This window comes from Lacerta agilis, chromosome 14 (genome assembly GCF_009819535.1).
Source record: "Lacerta agilis isolate rLacAgi1 chromosome 14, rLacAgi1.pri, whole genome shotgun sequence".
NCBI classification, from domain to species: Eukaryota; Metazoa; Chordata; class Lepidosauria; order Squamata; family Lacertidae; genus Lacerta; species Lacerta agilis.
Genome location: NC_046325.1, coordinates 36,292,776 through 36,310,340, shown reverse-complemented (window position 1 = coordinate 36,310,340; position 17,565 = coordinate 36,292,776). Strand labels below are relative to the sequence as shown.

General features: G+C 44.5%; 1 protein-coding gene across 3 annotated transcripts in view; it reads right to left on the bottom strand.

The window, feature by feature from the left end:
- LRRC4B (leucine rich repeat containing 4B) overlaps positions 1-17,565 on the bottom strand; it is a 142,960-nt gene that overhangs the window by 3,623 nt on the left and 121,772 nt on the right. The gene's annotated exons all lie outside the window — the stretch shown is intronic.

Genomic DNA, 17,565 nt, shown 5'->3' with positions numbered 1-17,565 from the left:
AATAATAATAATAATAATAATAATGCAGCAATAGAACATAAAACATTAAAAACTTCCCTAAACATGGCTGCCTTCAGATGTCTTCTAAAAGTCAGAGAGTTATTTATTTCCTTGACATCTGATAGGAGGGAGTTCATACTCCTCCTGCTCTGTCTCTACTTTCTCTCTCAGGGAGAACTACTGGTATTTTGGGTGAGAGAGAGGCATGGAAATATCTGATCAAGTGAATCTAGTCAAAACAGAGGAATTCCAGAATTTGAGCTGCCAGAGGTTAAAGAGAGGTGTCTGTAAGTCAGTGTTTTTCAACCACTGTTCCGCGGCACACTAGTGTGCCGTGAGATGTTGCCTGGTGTGCCGTGGGAAAAATTCAAAAATTACTTTATATATAGTCAATATAGGCACAGAGTTAAATTTTTTAACATTTTCTAATGGTGGTGTGCCTTGTGATTTTTTTCATGAAACAAGTGTGCCTTTGCCCAAAAAAGGTTGAAAAACACTGCTGTAAGTGATGGTGTTGGTTGTTGGGTTACAGAAAAAGTTGCCTTGGCTTCCATGCCATCAGTGATGGTTAAGCCTCTCTCTCTCTCAGGTCAAGTTGTTAGGGGCCTGAGATTTTACCACCCACGCCTATTATTATTATTATTATTATTATTATTATTATTATTATCATCATTAGTCACCACCCATCATATATGCTACCATTCATCTGAGGACCACAAGACTGTACTGCTTCAGCAGAATACAGAGGGAGGGTTGTACAAATGAATAGTTGTATGACTCCCTGCAGAATAAAAGCTAGCACGTTAGATGGCAGAGCTAAAACCTTGACATGCTAGTTTTCTATGTTCAAGGATCTGAACACATGTGTTTGTGTGTTTCACATAATGGAAAAGTAAGGCTGCAGGCCCTCCTCTTCAGTTCTAAAGCACCACCATCCCAAGAATGCTGTGCCATGTGATTTATTTCTGGTGTTCTACACAAAATCTGATGCATTGCACAGAATTTGTGTTCGTCTTTTTTTATATATCATAGTACAGTTTTGAAAGCTTTCTCCTGTGATACTTTGCAAAAGCTTCATTCCTAAGGCTTATTTTTCAAGACGTAAGTCCCATTGAACTCAGTGGGGCTTATTTCTAAGTAAAATGTTTCATATCAGGAAGAAAAACAGGGTAACATCACCTTCTGAAATGCAGTGTACTTTATAATTCCTTGCACACTGCAGGAGAGCGTTCCCTCCCCAAATACAACCATGTTTGGGTTGACATTGCCCTCAAGCAGTGAAAGAAATGGATGCTCAGATTCTTATTTCATTTAACACCAACCACTTGGCTAGTTTTCAGCTGCGGAAGAAAATAATAGCAGGCATCTATGTTTATGTCAATTTATTTCTATTCACTCTAGCAAAAGAGTGGCATAGAAACTAGATTAGTAGATTATCTGTACTTCTACTGGCTATTCCCAGGTACCAAGGGAATAGCCAGCCACATTGGCAGAGCCGAAAAGTGGCCATTATGGCATCAGATACTGCGGCCCCAGTCACAATTTCTTTCTCAGTTACTCTGCATGCTGCAATTTTTTATTGGCTACCACCGATGCATTAAAGCAATGTTGTGTCATTCCATAGCCTAGTTTCCGTGGGAGTTCTGGCCACATTCTCAACCTGGGTGAGAGTTAGGCTGTTTAGAGCATCTATTTGGCTTAAAAAGTCAGGGAACCCTCACCCACCTCCTCTATAAAGCCCCCCACCCCCGGGGAACGTCCTGCTTTTCCTTGGGACATCCCTATATTCATCGGAAAAATGTCGGAGGGTATGGAGTTACGTGACTCTCGAGCCAAGGAGATAAGTAACTAGACAACCTTTAGCAGACATCTGAAGGCAGCCCTGTGCAGGGAAGCTTTTTTAATGTGTAATGTCTTTTTATCTATGTTGGAAGCTGCCTGGAGTAGCTAAGGCAAGCCAGTTAGATGGACGGGTACAAATATTATCAAAGCCAGATGCTGCAATCGGCATACCATCAACACAACTAATAATAATAATAATAATAATAATAATAATAATAATAATAATAATAATAATATATCCCACCCATCTGGCCGGGCCTCCCTAGCCACTCCGGGCGGCTTCCAACAGAATATTAGATAGATAGATATTTTATTTCGGCTTTTTGCCCATGTATAAAACAAAACAAAACAAAACAAAACAGTACAAAACCAAACCATAACACGATTACAAGGTGATAATTTCATTATCAAATGATAATACCCTTACAAAAACACAAAACAAGGGGATCAGGTTTTGAATAAAATAGTAACAAAACGTTCAATAATCAAACAGCATTCCAGAGCATCTCTTATGCGAGAGGACTGCAGTTAAAAACCTTGCAACCTGTAGGTTTCTATGGGGGTCCGTATCTTGCAGCATGTATGCAAGATGTGACTCGGCTGGCTTATCAGCTAGTACCAACAGAATATTAAAAACATAGCAAAACATCAGGCATTAAAAACTCCCCTAGACAGGGCTGACTTCAGATGTTTTCTAAAAGTCAGGGTGCCACTACCAAGAAGGCCCTCTGCCTGGTTCCCTGTAACTTCACTTCTCACAGTGAGGGAACCGCCAGAAGGCCCTCAGAGCTGGACCTCAGTGTCCTGGCCGAGTGATGAAGGTGGAGACGCTTCTTCAGGTATCCTGGGCCGAGTCCATTTAGGGCTTTAAAGGTCAGCACCAACACTTTGGTGGACCATCAAGAAGGCTGATCGCCAAAAAATTGATGCTTTTGAATTATGGTGCTGGAGGAGACTCTTGAGAGTCCCATGGACTGCAAGAAGATCAAACCTATCCATTCTCAAGGAAATCGGCCCTGAGTGCTCACTAGAAGGACAGATCCTGAAGTTGAGGCTCCAGTACTTTGGCCACCTCATGAGAAGAGAAGACTCCCTGGAAAAGACCCTGATGTTGGGAAAGATGGAGGGCACAAGGAGAAGGGGACGACAGAGGATGAGATGGTTGGACAGTGTTCTCGAAGCTACTAACATGAGTTTGGCCAAACTGCGGGAGGCAGTGAAGGATAGGCGTGCCTGGCGTGCTCTGGTCCATGGGGTCAAGAAGAGTCGGACACGACTGAACGACTGAACAACAACAACCAACACTTTGAATTGTGCTTGGAAACGTACTGGGAGCCAATGTATTGGAAAGTTGTTGTTTTTTAATATTCAATGTTTTATTATGATTAACTCCCACCAGTTAATCAACTCAGCTTCAGTTGATTAATCTACTGTCCAAAGCTTGATTAATCTACTGTCCAAAGCTTAGTTAATAGGGCTCTTGAGCAACCATTGCAATGAATTGCCATTTGTGCATTAGCCGTCGCCTGGAAAGAACATTAAAACTGGCTGGAGTGCAAGAAGAATTGGAGGGGGGTGGGTCGAGTGGGGTGAAAACGAGGTTGTGCTGTCAGCCTCAATAAGGATACTCTGCAGTCCGGCAGAAGGACAATCAAGTCAGATGGGCAGGGTATAAATAATTATTGTTATTATGGAGTAGGGCTCCCGTATTTTCGTAGGAGAAATGTTGGAGGGTACGCTCCCCGCTTCCAAAAGTGCAGGAAAAAGCTCAATCAAAGACTTCAGCCTAGCATTGCTTTAGACGCCAAATAAACCCCCCATGATTTCACTAGGTTTTAATGTGATTTGTGCTATTTTAATCTGCTGGCTGCTTTGGCTATATTTTATGGGTGGTTGCTTTGTTTTATGGCAATGGATACAACTATGTCATACTCCGAGTAGACTCGCTGAAATCAATAGACTTATGTTAGTCATGCCCATTAATTTACTGGATACAAACCTGAGTGTTACCCGCACTCAGTTCCCATTGAAATCAAGTCACTCCTAACTTGTTCCACTGATTTTCAATGGGACCTTAGCTCAGTCAACTTAACCGCCTGTATCCAGCCTGTTGTTCACCTTGTGAAGAGGCTGGATATAAATATTTTAAACCGTTGAAAAACAAAGCTGACCGCCTGCCTCTTGACTGATTAATCGAGTAAATGTAAACACATGTGTATTAGCAAAAACCCAGAGCGGACATCGTTGTCCTGAAACACCGGAAGAAGTGTGAGATAAATGAAAATGAGGTGCAAATTATTTCCCTTCTCCCATTTTCGATGAAAATGTGCAAACTGGCTTGCAGTTAAAAAGAAAGAAAGAAAGAAAGAAAGAAAGAAAGAAAGAAAGAAAGAAAGAAAGATTAAAACATCAAATTAAAACGTGACAGCTCAGTGCAAAGCAAAAATCAAAAGCAACACACTGCAGCCCAACCTATATAAAATACTTAAAATACTTAGGATGGCTAGCAGCCCAACCTATATAAGATTTACTTAGAAGATTACAGCAAAATCAACATGCACAGACAATAAATAAAGATATTGACCTTGTGCCTAGAACTTAGCAAACAGGACACCACACAGACCCCTTGCCACACCCCAGAAAGAGTGTTCCATCGATGGAACTGCACCACTGACAATCCTCTTTCCCTAGTTGCTTCTTCCCCCAACTCACTTCCTGCATTGCAGGGGGTTGCACTAGATGACCCTTGGGGGTCCCTTCCAACTCCACCCCCATCGTTCTGCCCGGACATTGAGATCTAGCGCCGAGGGCCTTCTGGCGGTTCCCTTACTGCGAGAAGCCAAGTTACAGGGAACCAGGCAGAGGGCCTTCTCGGTGGTGGCACCCTCCCTGTAGAACGCCCTCCCATCAGATGTCAAGGAAATAAACAACTACCTGACTTTTAGAAGACGTCTGAAGGCAGCCCTGTTAAGGGAAGTTTTTAGTGACTGGTGTTTTAATGTATTTTTAATCTTTTGTTGGAAACCGCCCAGAGTGGCTGGGGAAACCCATCCCGATGAGAGGGGTATAAATAATAAATTATTATTATTATTATTATTATTATTATTATTATTATTATTACTCCTCCACAATCTTATGATTCTACATCTGAAGGGGACTCTCAGGAAAAGGCCTCTGAAGAAGATGTTAGCGCTTGGCCATATTTTCATAGGAGCACCATACCCTCCAAATGTCCCCGATTTCCCAGGGACAGCACCAGAATTAACGGAATCCAACCCAGTTTCCGATTTGATCCTGAAATGTCCCTATTTCCCCTGCCAGATGAGGCCCGGTTGGTGAAGGAGCATCCCATTTACCCTAATAGACCAGCCTTCACCGCATAGGAGCTGGCAGTTCCATGATCACAAAGCAAAGCTGTGCATCAGTTAGCTAATACTTATCAAACCTTTATTAGGCATTTACAGTACATGTAAAATCGCAAGAGAAAGAATCACATACAGGAAATTTAAAATATATATACACAAAGAAACAACAATTAAACTCATAGGCTGATTGTATGTGTGTATTAGTAAAATCTAGAATTTCCTCCTGTTAAAGTACTCCTTGAAGCACTGCTGCCAAAAACTCGGCTACCCCCGCAGTCACCCCTTGGTCAATGTCAGAGAGACAGAATCCAACTCTTCCACCATGCTGCGGTTTCAAACCGTCCAAAAGAGGGGACAACACGCGTTCACGCAGCGTACTGTGTAGTGGACAATAAAAGAGAATATGCTCTACAGTGTCCGGGACATTCAGGGAACATCTGCAGTATCTCTTGTTTCTGGGAATATTCTGATATCTACCCCTGACAAATGCCGAGGGAAAGATATTCAGTCGGGCCAACATAAGTTGCCACTTGTTCTTGGAATAATTGTAGGTGTGCGCCATATGTTAAAAAAGAAAGAAAGAAGTCATATTAGGTAATAAAACTAGAGGTTGCAGTGCAACCTGCCTCCCCACTGCCCAATAAAGCCATGCCCTATCTTGAAAGGGTAAAAGGTTATCTGAAATTTTCAGTGTTAGAATGTAAGCGACCTTTTCTATTTTTTGCTACCCACTGGAACCGTAATACCCTGAAACACATTTTTTTAAAAAATGTGTTCCCTTTTACTTTCAGCCCCATACTTTAGAAATATGACCTCCCACCAGTTAATCAACTCAGCTTCAGTTGATTAATCTACTGTCCAAAGCTTGCAGCTTAGTTAATAGGGCTCTTGAGCAACCGTTGCAATGAATTGCCATTCCTGGATTAGACGTCGCCTGGAAAGAACATTAAAACTGGCTGGAGTGGGAAAAGAATTGGAGGGGGGTGGGTCGAGTGGGGTGAAAACGAGGTTGTGCTGTCAGCCTCAATAAGGATACTCTGCAGTCCGGCAGAAGGACAATCAATTGCATTCCTGGACACTGCTGGGCATTGGAGAAAAGGAAGGAGAGGGCAAAGTTGAAACATTCAAGAGCAGAGAATACATCTTTTGTTAATGAGACCTGGAGCAAGTACAGGAAGCCGAGGTTAGGTCAGGATCTGCAGAAAAAGCAAGAGGGGGGTGTCTTTGGATGAATAAACAAGGAGGGAGGGAACGAGGGAGGGAGGGTGGCAAGCAATTATGCTCCTTGGGACGCGATGACTGGAATACTGGTGACCACTTTCTGTAAAGGCCATTGGAATGCAGGAGAAGGGATTATACCAGAGTGTTTAAGTAAGCCTCAGAGTTCACTGCGGCCCCTGATAAAGTATAATTAGCTAAAAATAGTGCTGAACCTAACTTGCTCCCAAACATTTCTCCTCTATGGGTTTTGATGCAGCATATCTCCCAGATCTTCTCCTCTCAACTGAGAGCTGACCTTGCTCTGATACCCAACCAGTATTTGATTCCAATCTTTGATATTTGATACATCTGAGTTCAAGACGGGGTGCCTTGACAGCTGATATTTGACAGTAGTTGGCCACCGACATGAAACAGCATTTAGTGTTTCGCAGCACTCTATAATGAACCTTCAGCGATGCTCAGCACTTTATCTCTGACACACGATGGTATTCTGCATCTGACTGCTGGAAGCTCCCCCGATTTCAAAATTTGCCATCTGTGCAAATCAACGATGCCAGCAAGTCGGAAAGGCTTCAACCCAAGACGCACCTACCTGGGAGTAACCCCAATGAACTCAGCGGGGTTTACTCCTGGGTAGACACACACACACAGAACTGCACTGTTCAAACACTTAAATTTGAGAGGAAACCTCAATTTCAATTTTGAAACAGCTCTTGCAGAACTGGCCTGACCTACAAAGAAGACCGGTTTGTTTATTTATTTATTTGACTTGCAAATGATTGCAAGAAGGTCACGCTAAAGGTCGCGACCATCGCTTAAGCACTGGCTAAAATGCAATTAAACCATGTTAACACCCGTGCGCTCGATTATCATTTGGCTCAACGGGGATCTGACGACTCTCTTTTTTTATGAAGCCTTGATCTGTGTGGATGGCAGATTATCTTTTTTAAGATTACGGCAGTACCCCGTTTATGCTGGTCATTATTGATATTGCACCATCAATGTGCATTGCTCCTTAACAAACAGCACAGCATCCCACCTCAAGGAACGTGCCATCTAAAATGAATTCATCGCAGGGGAGATGAAAGAGAAAAGAGGTGGAGGCTGAAGAAAACGGGAGGAAAATAAGCATTTTAGCATGGATGGGGAACTGTGGCCAACCGGAAGCTTTTTAACTCCCATCTGCTCCAGCTAGCATGTAGTTCAGCAACACCTAGGTACAAGACTATAGGTTCACTGTCCCTGAATTTCAGCCTATGGCTGGAAAGAAATTAACTCAATGGACCATCTAGTCCAGTCTCCTGTTGTCACAGGGGCCAACTAGATGCCTAACACAAGTTCCAGAGTAGAATAATGATGAAAAACCTTCAAACCAACCTATGTTCAAAACTTGGAATGGCCAAACTGGAAACCCTACTGCATAACCTCCAACATTTCTCGTATGAAAATAGGGACATGACTGAACCTTTCCAAGTATTTTTTTTTTAGCCTTTGCTGAGTTTCTCAATGGGGCAAAGCACTGGGAATGTTGCAGCATGTTCACAGGCACCTCCCCACAAGTGTCCCTATTTTCCAAGGACAGTCCCGGATTTACAGAAGTCGTCCCAGTTTCTGATCTGATGTTCGGCTTTTCATAGAATCATAGAGTTGGAAGAGACCACAAGGGCCATCCAGTCCAACCCCCTGCCAAGCAGGAAACACCATCAAAGCATTCCTGACAGATGGCTGTCAAGCCTCTGCTTAAAGACCTCCAAAGAAGGAGACTCCACCACACTCCTTGGTAGCAAATTCCACTGCCGAACAGCTCTCACTGTCAGGAAGTTCTTCCTAATGTTTAGGTGGAATCTTCTTTCTTGTAGTTTGAATCCATTGCCCCGTGTCTGCTTCTCTGGAGCAGCAGAAAACAACCTTTCTCCCTCCTCTATATGACATCCTTTAATATATTTGAACATGGCTATCATATCACCCCTTAACCTTCTCTTCTCCAGGCTTTTCCTTAGGACATCCCTATTTTCATTGGAGAAATGTTGGAAGGTATGGAGTTGTGATGTGATTCCCCGAGCCAAGGAGATAAGTAACTATTCAACCTTTAGAAGATGCCTGAAGGTAGCCCTGTATAGGGAAGTTTTAAAATGTTTCATATTGTATTATATGAAGATATCATAAAATATGTTTCCAACGTATGTTTGCAACAAAAATGCTGGAAGCTGCCCAGAGCGGCTGGGGCAACAATGTCAGATGGCCAGGGTATAAATAATAACATTATTATTGTTGTTGTTATTATGGAACCGGATGTCTGTTTTCATTGGAGAAATGTTGGAGGCTATGTATTCAGGGCCTGCATAAAGCTGCTTGTGCAGGATGCTGAACCAACTTCCACTGTATCAAAAGCCACGCAGCGTCTGCCTTAATGCCACAAAATGCCAAACTTCTGCTTGTTGCCCGTTACAACCTGGAGCAATGTGTGAGCAGATTTCAGGCTTGTAGATTTGTCATTATTATGTATTAGGTTTCTGGGGAAGAGCTCAATGGCCTGCTAGTGTGCAGCCTGGCAAAGCAACCGACTGCATCTGTGGAACCTGGAACCACTGACCTCCAGATCAGGTCTCTGTGCAAGTGGGGCCTGGGTGTTTACTGTACACGTGCCCCAAACATCAGGGCACTGCTATATCCATGGATGTAATAATAATAATAATAATTTATTTATTTATTTATTTATTTATTTATTTATTTATTTATTTATTTATTTATACATACATACCCTGCCTATCTGGCAGGGTTTCCCCAGTCACTCTGGGCGGCTCTCAACAGGCTCTCAACAGAATATGCAAAACACGATAAAATATCAAACATTTAAAACTTCCCTAGACAGGGCTGCCTTCAGATGTCTTCTAAAAGCAAGGTAGTGGTTTATCTCCTTGACATCTGATGGGAGGGCGTTCCACAGAGCGGGTGCCACTACTGAGAAGGCCCTCTGACTGGTTCCCTGTAATCTCACTTCTCACCACCAGAAGGCCCTCGGAGCTGGACCTCAGTGTCCAGGCTGAACGATGGGGGTGGAGATGCTCCTTCAGGTATACTGGGCCGAGGCCGTTTAGAGCTTTAAATGTCAGCACCAACACATGGAATTGTGCTCGGAAATGTACTGGGAGCCAGGGTTCAAATCCCCACTCAGCCCTGAAGCCCAAGGGGTGACCACCTCTCAGGGCTGCTGTGGGGGTTAAAGGAGGAGGGGGAGAATGATGTACACCACCTTAAGCCCCTTGTGGGAAACGACAGGGTATGAATGCAATAAATAACAAATAACTTCAACAAGTAACGATTCAGGGCCTGTCCACAATGTCACTCTGTCGATGCTCACCTGGTAACTTCACTCCTGCAGGGCTGACTACAACAGCTCAGTCAGGGCTTATCAACACTCTTTAGCACTCTATCAGAGCATTTGAGTTTTCTCCGGATTGCTGTTTGCTCTGATTTAAAGCCAAAGAGCTGGCTTTCCCTCGAGTGGAGCAAGGGAGAAACTGCTCACACTCTTGCCTGACTTTTAATAGTTTTAAAAGTTGTGTGTCCTTTTTTCTCAGTTTGACCCTTTTACAAGGTTTTGCATGTTTCGTGGTATTTTATGCATTGCGATTTCTTGTTATTTTTATTGATTGTAGATTGGTAATTCTTTATTGCGGTTGATAAGTGTAAACTGTTTAATTATTATTTGCTGGTGTTTAAGTTTATTCTTTACTATTAGATTCTGGAGGATTGTTGAACGTTGCTTTGTTTGATATAAGTTGTTTATTTTATAAAGTTACTGTGATTCTTTATTTTGGGTCAGATTGCTACTATTAATGTCTGATGTTTTTAAGTGTTGGAAGCCGCCCAGAGCGGCTGGGGCAACCCAGCCAGATGGGCAGGGTATTAAAAAATATAATCATTATCATTGCCTAGAAAGCGTGGGTCAAGCAAAAAAACCACTTGGATCCATGGTTTCCAGGCATGACGCAAATGGAAATATGGAAGAGCCCTCAATTGCATCCCAGTACCTGACCTGCAGCTCAGCCTAAAGCCAGTGAGAAGAGAGCAGTCCTCCTTTCAGAGATGCCAGAAGTTGAGCCAGGAACCTCATCACAGGTTGCCAATGGAATTCCAGCCTAGTGAGGCAGAAAAGGGAATAACCGGCCACAACATCAGTCCCTATAACCAGCCAGCAGTATGATGTCCCTGGATTGGCCTGGCCTAACTATTACTATTTACTTTCTTGGGTTCCACAATCACTGCAGATGGTGACAGCAGCCACAAGATTAAAAGACGCCTGCTTCTTGGGAGAAAAGCAATGACAAACCTAGACAGCATCTTAAAAAGCAGAGACATCACCTTGCCGACAAAGGTCCGTATAGTTAAAGCTATGGTTTTCCCAGTAGTGATGTATGGAAGTGAGAAGAAGGCTGATCGCCGAAGAATTGATGCTTTTGAATTATGGTGCTGGAGGAGACTCTTGAGAGTCCCATGGACTGCAAGAAGATCAACCCTATCCATTCTGAAGGAAATCAGCCCTGAGTGCTCACTGGAAGGACAGATCCTGAAGCTGAGGCTCCAATACTTTGGCCACCTCATGAGAAGAGAAGACTCCCTGGAAAAGACCCTGACATTGGGAAAGATTGAGGGCACAAGGAGAAGGGGACGACAGAGGACGAGATGGTTGGACAGTGTCCTCGAAGCTACCAACATGAGTCTGACCAAACTGCGGGAGGCAGTGGAAGACAGGAGTGCCTGGCGTGCTCTGGTCCATGGGGTCACGAAGAGTCGGACACGACTAAACAACTAAACAACAACAACTATTAAAACAAAGAACAGGACCTTTCGGCCTTAGCTTGTCAATAGAACTTGTGGTCTTCTGCACTGTGTGCTGGAAGCTGCAAAGAACAAGGTTACGTTTTAAAGGAAAGGAAAAGCAACACATTGTTGTAGGTATTGTGGCATATTGTAACGGTGCAAAAACAAAACAAAACAAAAAATTCATACTAGAAGACATCCTGAACAAGAAAATGAATTTTAAAAAATTCCTTCCAGTAGCACCTTAGAGACCAACTAAGTTTCTTCTTGGTATGAGCTTTCGTGTGCATGCACACTTCTTCAGAAAATAAATGATTGCATTTGAAAGACGCTGAAATTCTGACCTCGGCAGATGACTAGGAGGAGAACGTTCCACCATAGCTAATAAGAACTATCTTTTATATGCCTTTACAAAACTCCTCAATGTGTGAGCTTGTCAAGGGGGAAGATTAAAACAGTGTACAGTGGGAACCTTGGTTCCCAAAGAGCTTAGTTGTCGAACAAATCGGCTCCCGAACGCCACAAACCTGGAACAGGTAGGTAGCCGTGTTGGTCTGCCATAGTCAAAAAAAAAAAAAAAATCCTTCCAGTAGCACCTGAAAGATAAAGGTAAAGGGACCCCTGACCATCAGGTCCAGTCGTGTCCGACTCTGGGGTTGCGGCGCTCATCTTGCTCTATAGGCCGAGGGAGCTGGCGTTTGTCCGCAGACAGCTTCCGGGTCATGTGGCCAGCATGACAAAGCTGCTTCTGGCAAACCAGAGCAGCGCACGGAAACGCCGTTTACCTTCCTGCCGGAGTGGTACCTATTTATCTACTTGCACTTTTTGGGGTGCTTTCGAACTGCTAGGTGGGCAGGAGCTGGGACCGAGCAACGGGAGCTCACCCCGTGGCAGGGATTCGAACCGCCGACCTTCTGATCAGCAAGCCCTAGACTCTGTGGTTTAACCTGACCAATTAAGTTTGTTCTTGGTATGAGCTTTCGTGTGCATGCACACTTCTTCAGTGTTCCAGTTTGCAAATGTTTTTAGGAAGCCGAACGTCCCATGTGGCTTTTGACTGAGTGCACGAAGCTCCTGCAGCCAATCGGAAGCCGTGCCTTGGTTTTCAAATAGACTCCCGGAATGGATTAAGGTTTGAGAACCAAGGTATCACTGTACCTGGATGGAGTGGGTACTTAAGCAGAAACGTACCATCATTCCCCCCGCTTCTTTCAAGGAGGGGGGAGTTCCCCCACAATACCGAGTTCTAGAAACTTTATCTTTTTAAAAAACAAAACAAAAACAAAAACCTGAATGGGAAGGTCCTAAGAAGGGCTGGGGAAGCACATTTTTCACAGCTCACATTCATGAAAAACGCCCAGCCCCTGGATTCAGAGCAGCGTAACAATCACAGTCCTTGCATGAGATGGGATGCAACTCAGTGCAGATCTGGGAAGCCTAGAGTGTGGCCAGGGGAAGGAGAGGGTAAAGAATGGCAGATGATTTCCCTCTGCAGGACTGATAGGATTAGAATGATCAAAATAGGATTTAAAAAAAAAAATCCGTTGAGTGTCCAGGCACTTAACCGGGATGAGCCAGGCAACTGAGATTATGGATTAGTGGTAAAAGGAGGGGGGGGGGGAGAGAGAGAAATGCAATAGAGCAGGGGTGGCCAACTTCCAAGAGACTGCGATCTACTCACAGAGTTAAAAACTGGCAGTGATCTAACTCCCCCCCTTTTTTAGGAAGGAAAGGCCTGTTTTGGGGGGTTCACGTAAAAGTTGTTGAGCTACTTTAGGGAAGAGGAAAGCGACACTGAGCTTTTTTTTTTTTAGGAAGGAAAACCCTATTTTTGGTGGTTCAGGTCATTTTAGGGGTGCAGGGCAAAGATGTTGAGCTTTTTTTTAGGGGAGCCAAAGCTTTTTAGCTTCTTTGGGGGGGAGCCACTGATCTACTGGTGATCTACCACAGACGTCCAGTGATCTACTGGTAGATCACTATCCGTATTTTTCGCTCCATAAGACGCACCTTTTCCCTCCTAAAAAGTAAGGGGAAATATCTGTGCGTCTTATGGACAGAATGGTGGTCCCCGGAGCCGAATTGCCCAGGGGCCAAAAGCAGATAGTGCTTTTTATTTTACAAAGAGAAAAAGGGGTGTTGAAAGCAGTGGCGTAGCCAGCCTCTGCGCTGCTGGGGGCGGCGGCAGCGCAGAGGCACCCCCCGGGGGAGGGGCACGACACGTGCGTCGTGATGTCATCGTGACGTCACAACGCACGTGGATGCAGAAAGGGAGAATTTTCCCCTTTACGCGGCTTTTTTTCGGCGGGGGGGGGGGGGGGGCGCCACACTGCACCGGTAAGAGTGGGCGAAAGCATTTGAGGGCAACTAACAGCAATTTGGGCGACGAGGAGCCCTGTCCATAGCCCACCAGCTTCTTGTTCTGTTCTCGTGTATGTTCTAAGAAGCGAAGGTCAGTCGTGGGATGTGGAAAATGATGGAAGATGTTGTGAGTGAAAAGAAAAAGTTATCCTTCCTAGCAAAACAAATATAAAACAGTTGCACGACTACACACACAGAGAGACAGGAAGATCTGTGTGCTGCAGAGGGGGAGCCCAGAGGGTTCAAGGAGCAATCAGACAAGGCTTGGGAGGGTTGTTGGCACAATGGGGGTGCCATACCGAGAGGTGAGGAGGGATAAATTTCAAATATAGCTGCAAACTACCCAGACAGATCATGGGCTTCAATATCTAGTACATGGTGTGTTTTTTTTATTTATGTATTCATTTTTATTTATTGCCCTGCATAGTACCAAGCCTTCAGAGAAAGTTAACAGCACTATACATAAAAAAGAGACCATGTCCCCATCAGGGATCTAAATTAGACAACCAGGCTGTTAGAATTGTGTAGGGAGAGAAGGAAAAGGGGGCGGGCGGGTGGAAAAACACAAGTTAATTCTCTTTTAAAATTCGTCAGCAGTCCTCTGGTACTCTGCTTCTCTCTTGGGAAGAGGTGCTTATTCCTTTCTCATCTTCACAGCTTGGTTCGCTTCGAAAGACTTTCATAATTAATTGTTAGACAGTTTGATAGTATATTTAGAATGGTAATGTTAAGAAGAAAATGAAGAAGAGAAATAATACAGAGATTCGCATTCATGTTCTAACAACAGCCCTGTGAGGTCAGTCGGTCAGCTCTGCTATCTTTATATTGCAGATGGGAGGGGGAGGTTGTGTGATAATGGCTTAACTTAGGACATTCGGTGATTTCATGGCAAAGCAGAGAGTCTAACCTTGAAAAGCGAAGCTTTCACAGAGAGCAGTGCAACCCCGTACATGTCTACTCAGAAGTAAGCCCCCCCCCGATGAGTTCAATGGGGCTTCCAGGAAAGCAAGCAAGGGATTTTTGCGGGCGCGAAACATACTCGTAGCAATTGGAAGGGACCTCGAGGGTCATCTAGTCCAGTGTTTTTCAACCGCTGTTCCGCGGCACACTAGTGTGCCGCGAGATGTTGCCTGGTGTGCCGTGGGAAAAATTCGTTTATTTGATTCCTATTCAAGAGAATTACTTTATATATAGTCAATATAGGCACAGAGTTAAATTTTTTAACATTTTCTAATGGTGGTGTGCCTCGTGATTTTTTTCATGAAACAAGTGTGCCTTTGCCCAAAAACGGTTGAAAAACACTGATCTAGTCCAACCCCCTGCAATGCAGGAATCTTTTGCCCAACGTGGGGCTCGAACTCACAACCCTGAGATTAAGAGTCTCACGCTCTACCTACTGAGCTGCACAGCCTTGTTCTCTTGGCCACTATATAGGAGCGTAAGAAGAAACTGCAGGATTAGGCCAGTGGAGCATCTAGACCAGCATCTGTTCTCATATTGGCCAACCAGATGCCTAGGAGAAGCCACAAACCAGGATCTGAACACAGCACCCCTCTCTCCTGCTGTGATTTCCAGCAACTGCCGTTCAACACTGGAGGGAAAACATAGCCATTGGGGCTTATAGCCTGCCAAGTTGGTGGCCGCCACTACTTCTGGTGGGAGCGAATTCCGCAGTTTAACTATGACCTGTGCAAAGTACTTTCTTTCGTCTGTCCTGAACCATTTAACTACGCTCCATTCCATTCCATTCCATTCCATTCCATTCCACTACGCTGACTCTTATATTCTCCAAACAGCCCATATGCTAGGCTAGTAACAGTCTGATCTCGCAGGTAAGGGGCTGAGGCTGGCGGTAATGGTTTATAAGGAAGGCACCATCACTCCACTCCCCTGATTACGACGACAACACTTCTTAGCCCAGAAGCGTGCTTGTTTGATCCTAGATTTGGTGCTTTTTATAGCTCTCTGCGGAAGTGTCCTTCACCTGTTCAGTGAATGCAGGGAGGAGGGATGGAGGCTGCGTCTGCTCACACACACACCTGCAAAAACACACACACACCTGCAAAAGTCAGTATCCTCCCTGGTTCAAGCCCCTGATCTCTGCACATCCAGTAGAAAGTTGTGGATCTTTAGATTTCATTAGACTGTCCCCAACTAATTAAAAAGCTATCTAGTCTGTTGGAATGAAATAGTCTAGCTCAGGACTTCCGACACTGACAGGCAGCAGCTCCCTAAGGTTTCAGCCTGTGTCCCTCCACCCCCATAGTTCAGCCTGAACACTGAGGTCCACCTCCGACGGCCTTCTAGTGGTTCTCTCACTGCGAGAAGTGAATTTACAGGGGACCAGGCAGAGGGCCTTCTCGGTAGTGGCGCCCGCCCTGTGGAACGCCCTCCCATCAGATGTCAAGGAGATAAAGAACTACAGTTGTACCTTGGATCTCGAATGCCTTGGCTCCCAAACAAATCGGTTCCCGAACAATCAGAACCCGGTTTTCCAACATTCTTTTCGAAGCCTAACGTCTGACGGGGATTCCGCGGCTTCCGATTGGCTGCAGGAGCTTCCTGCAGCCAATCAGAAGCCACGCTTTGGCTTCTGAATGCTTTGGAAGTTGAACGGACTTCCGGAATGGATTCTGTTTGACTACCAAGGTATGACTGTACACAACCTTTACAAGGCATCTGAAGGCAGCCCTATACAGGGGAGTTTTTAATGTTTGACGTTTTACTGTGGTTTTATAAATTGTTGCAAGCCACCCAGAGTATTATTATTATTATTATTATTATTATTATTATTATTATTATTATTATTATTATTATTCCCTGGGAGATGCCAGGGGCTAAACCTTCGAACTTTTGCATGCAAAACATACAGTCTACCATTGAGCTGTGACTGAGCTCATTCAGCTTTTGGCTAAAGTCTCACTAAACATTTTTTGTACTTTTTTTAGCCCTACCAAAACCAAAAACACAGTTACCATACAATAGATTACCAGCAGTTCAAACTACACCTTAGCAGTTGCAGTGTGTGAAATGGCCGGCAGTGCAACACACGTGGTGTCTTAAGTGTTCGTTTCTGCGCAGTTATAGGCATCTGAGACATTCGTTTCCTGCTCAGAGATTTTAAGTTCTAGAGAACCTGGGGAGGGAGCTAAACCCTAAAGAACGACAGCAGCTCCAGCAAGCGAGACACACAGAGAAGACACCCACCCACCCCAGGGAAAAACAGGGACAGCAATGCACCGCGGCAGGTACCAGGAATAAGGAGGTATATGGGAACAGTTGAAGTATATGCAATTCAAGAAAGAAAAGTCAATATGATAACAAGTGTCTAACAGTCATCAATCTTGTTGGTGCACAATGCAAGTGAAACAAGAAAAGTCTAGCAGGAGCAATAAAGCACACGAGTTTGTGGCATCACTCAATTGAAGCTCAGGAAAAAGGATTGGGTTTCACTTGTTATCTATAGGAGGCCTGTTGTTGTCGTTGTTGTTCAGTCGTTCAGTCGTGTCCGACTCTTCGTGACCCCATGGACCAGAGCAAGCCAGGCACACCTATCCTTCACTGCCTCCCGCAGTTTGGCCAAACACATGTTAGTAGCTTCAAGAACACTGTCCAACCATCTCATCCTCTGTCGTCGCCTTCTCCTTGTGCCCTCCATCTTTCCCAACACCAGGGTCTTTTCCAGGGAGTCTTCTCTTCTCATGAGGTGGCCAAAGTATTGGAGCCTCAGCTTCAGAATCTGTCCTTCCAGTGAACACTCAGGGCTGATTTCCTTCAGAATGGATAGGTTTGATCTTCTTGCAGTCCGTGGGACTCTCAAGAGTCTCCTCCAGCACCATAATTCAAAAGCATCAATTCTTCACCGATCAGCCTTCTTTATGGTCCAGCTCTCACTCCCGTACATCACTACTGGGAAAACCATAGCTTTAACTATAAGAAGCCTAGGGAGCCTCAG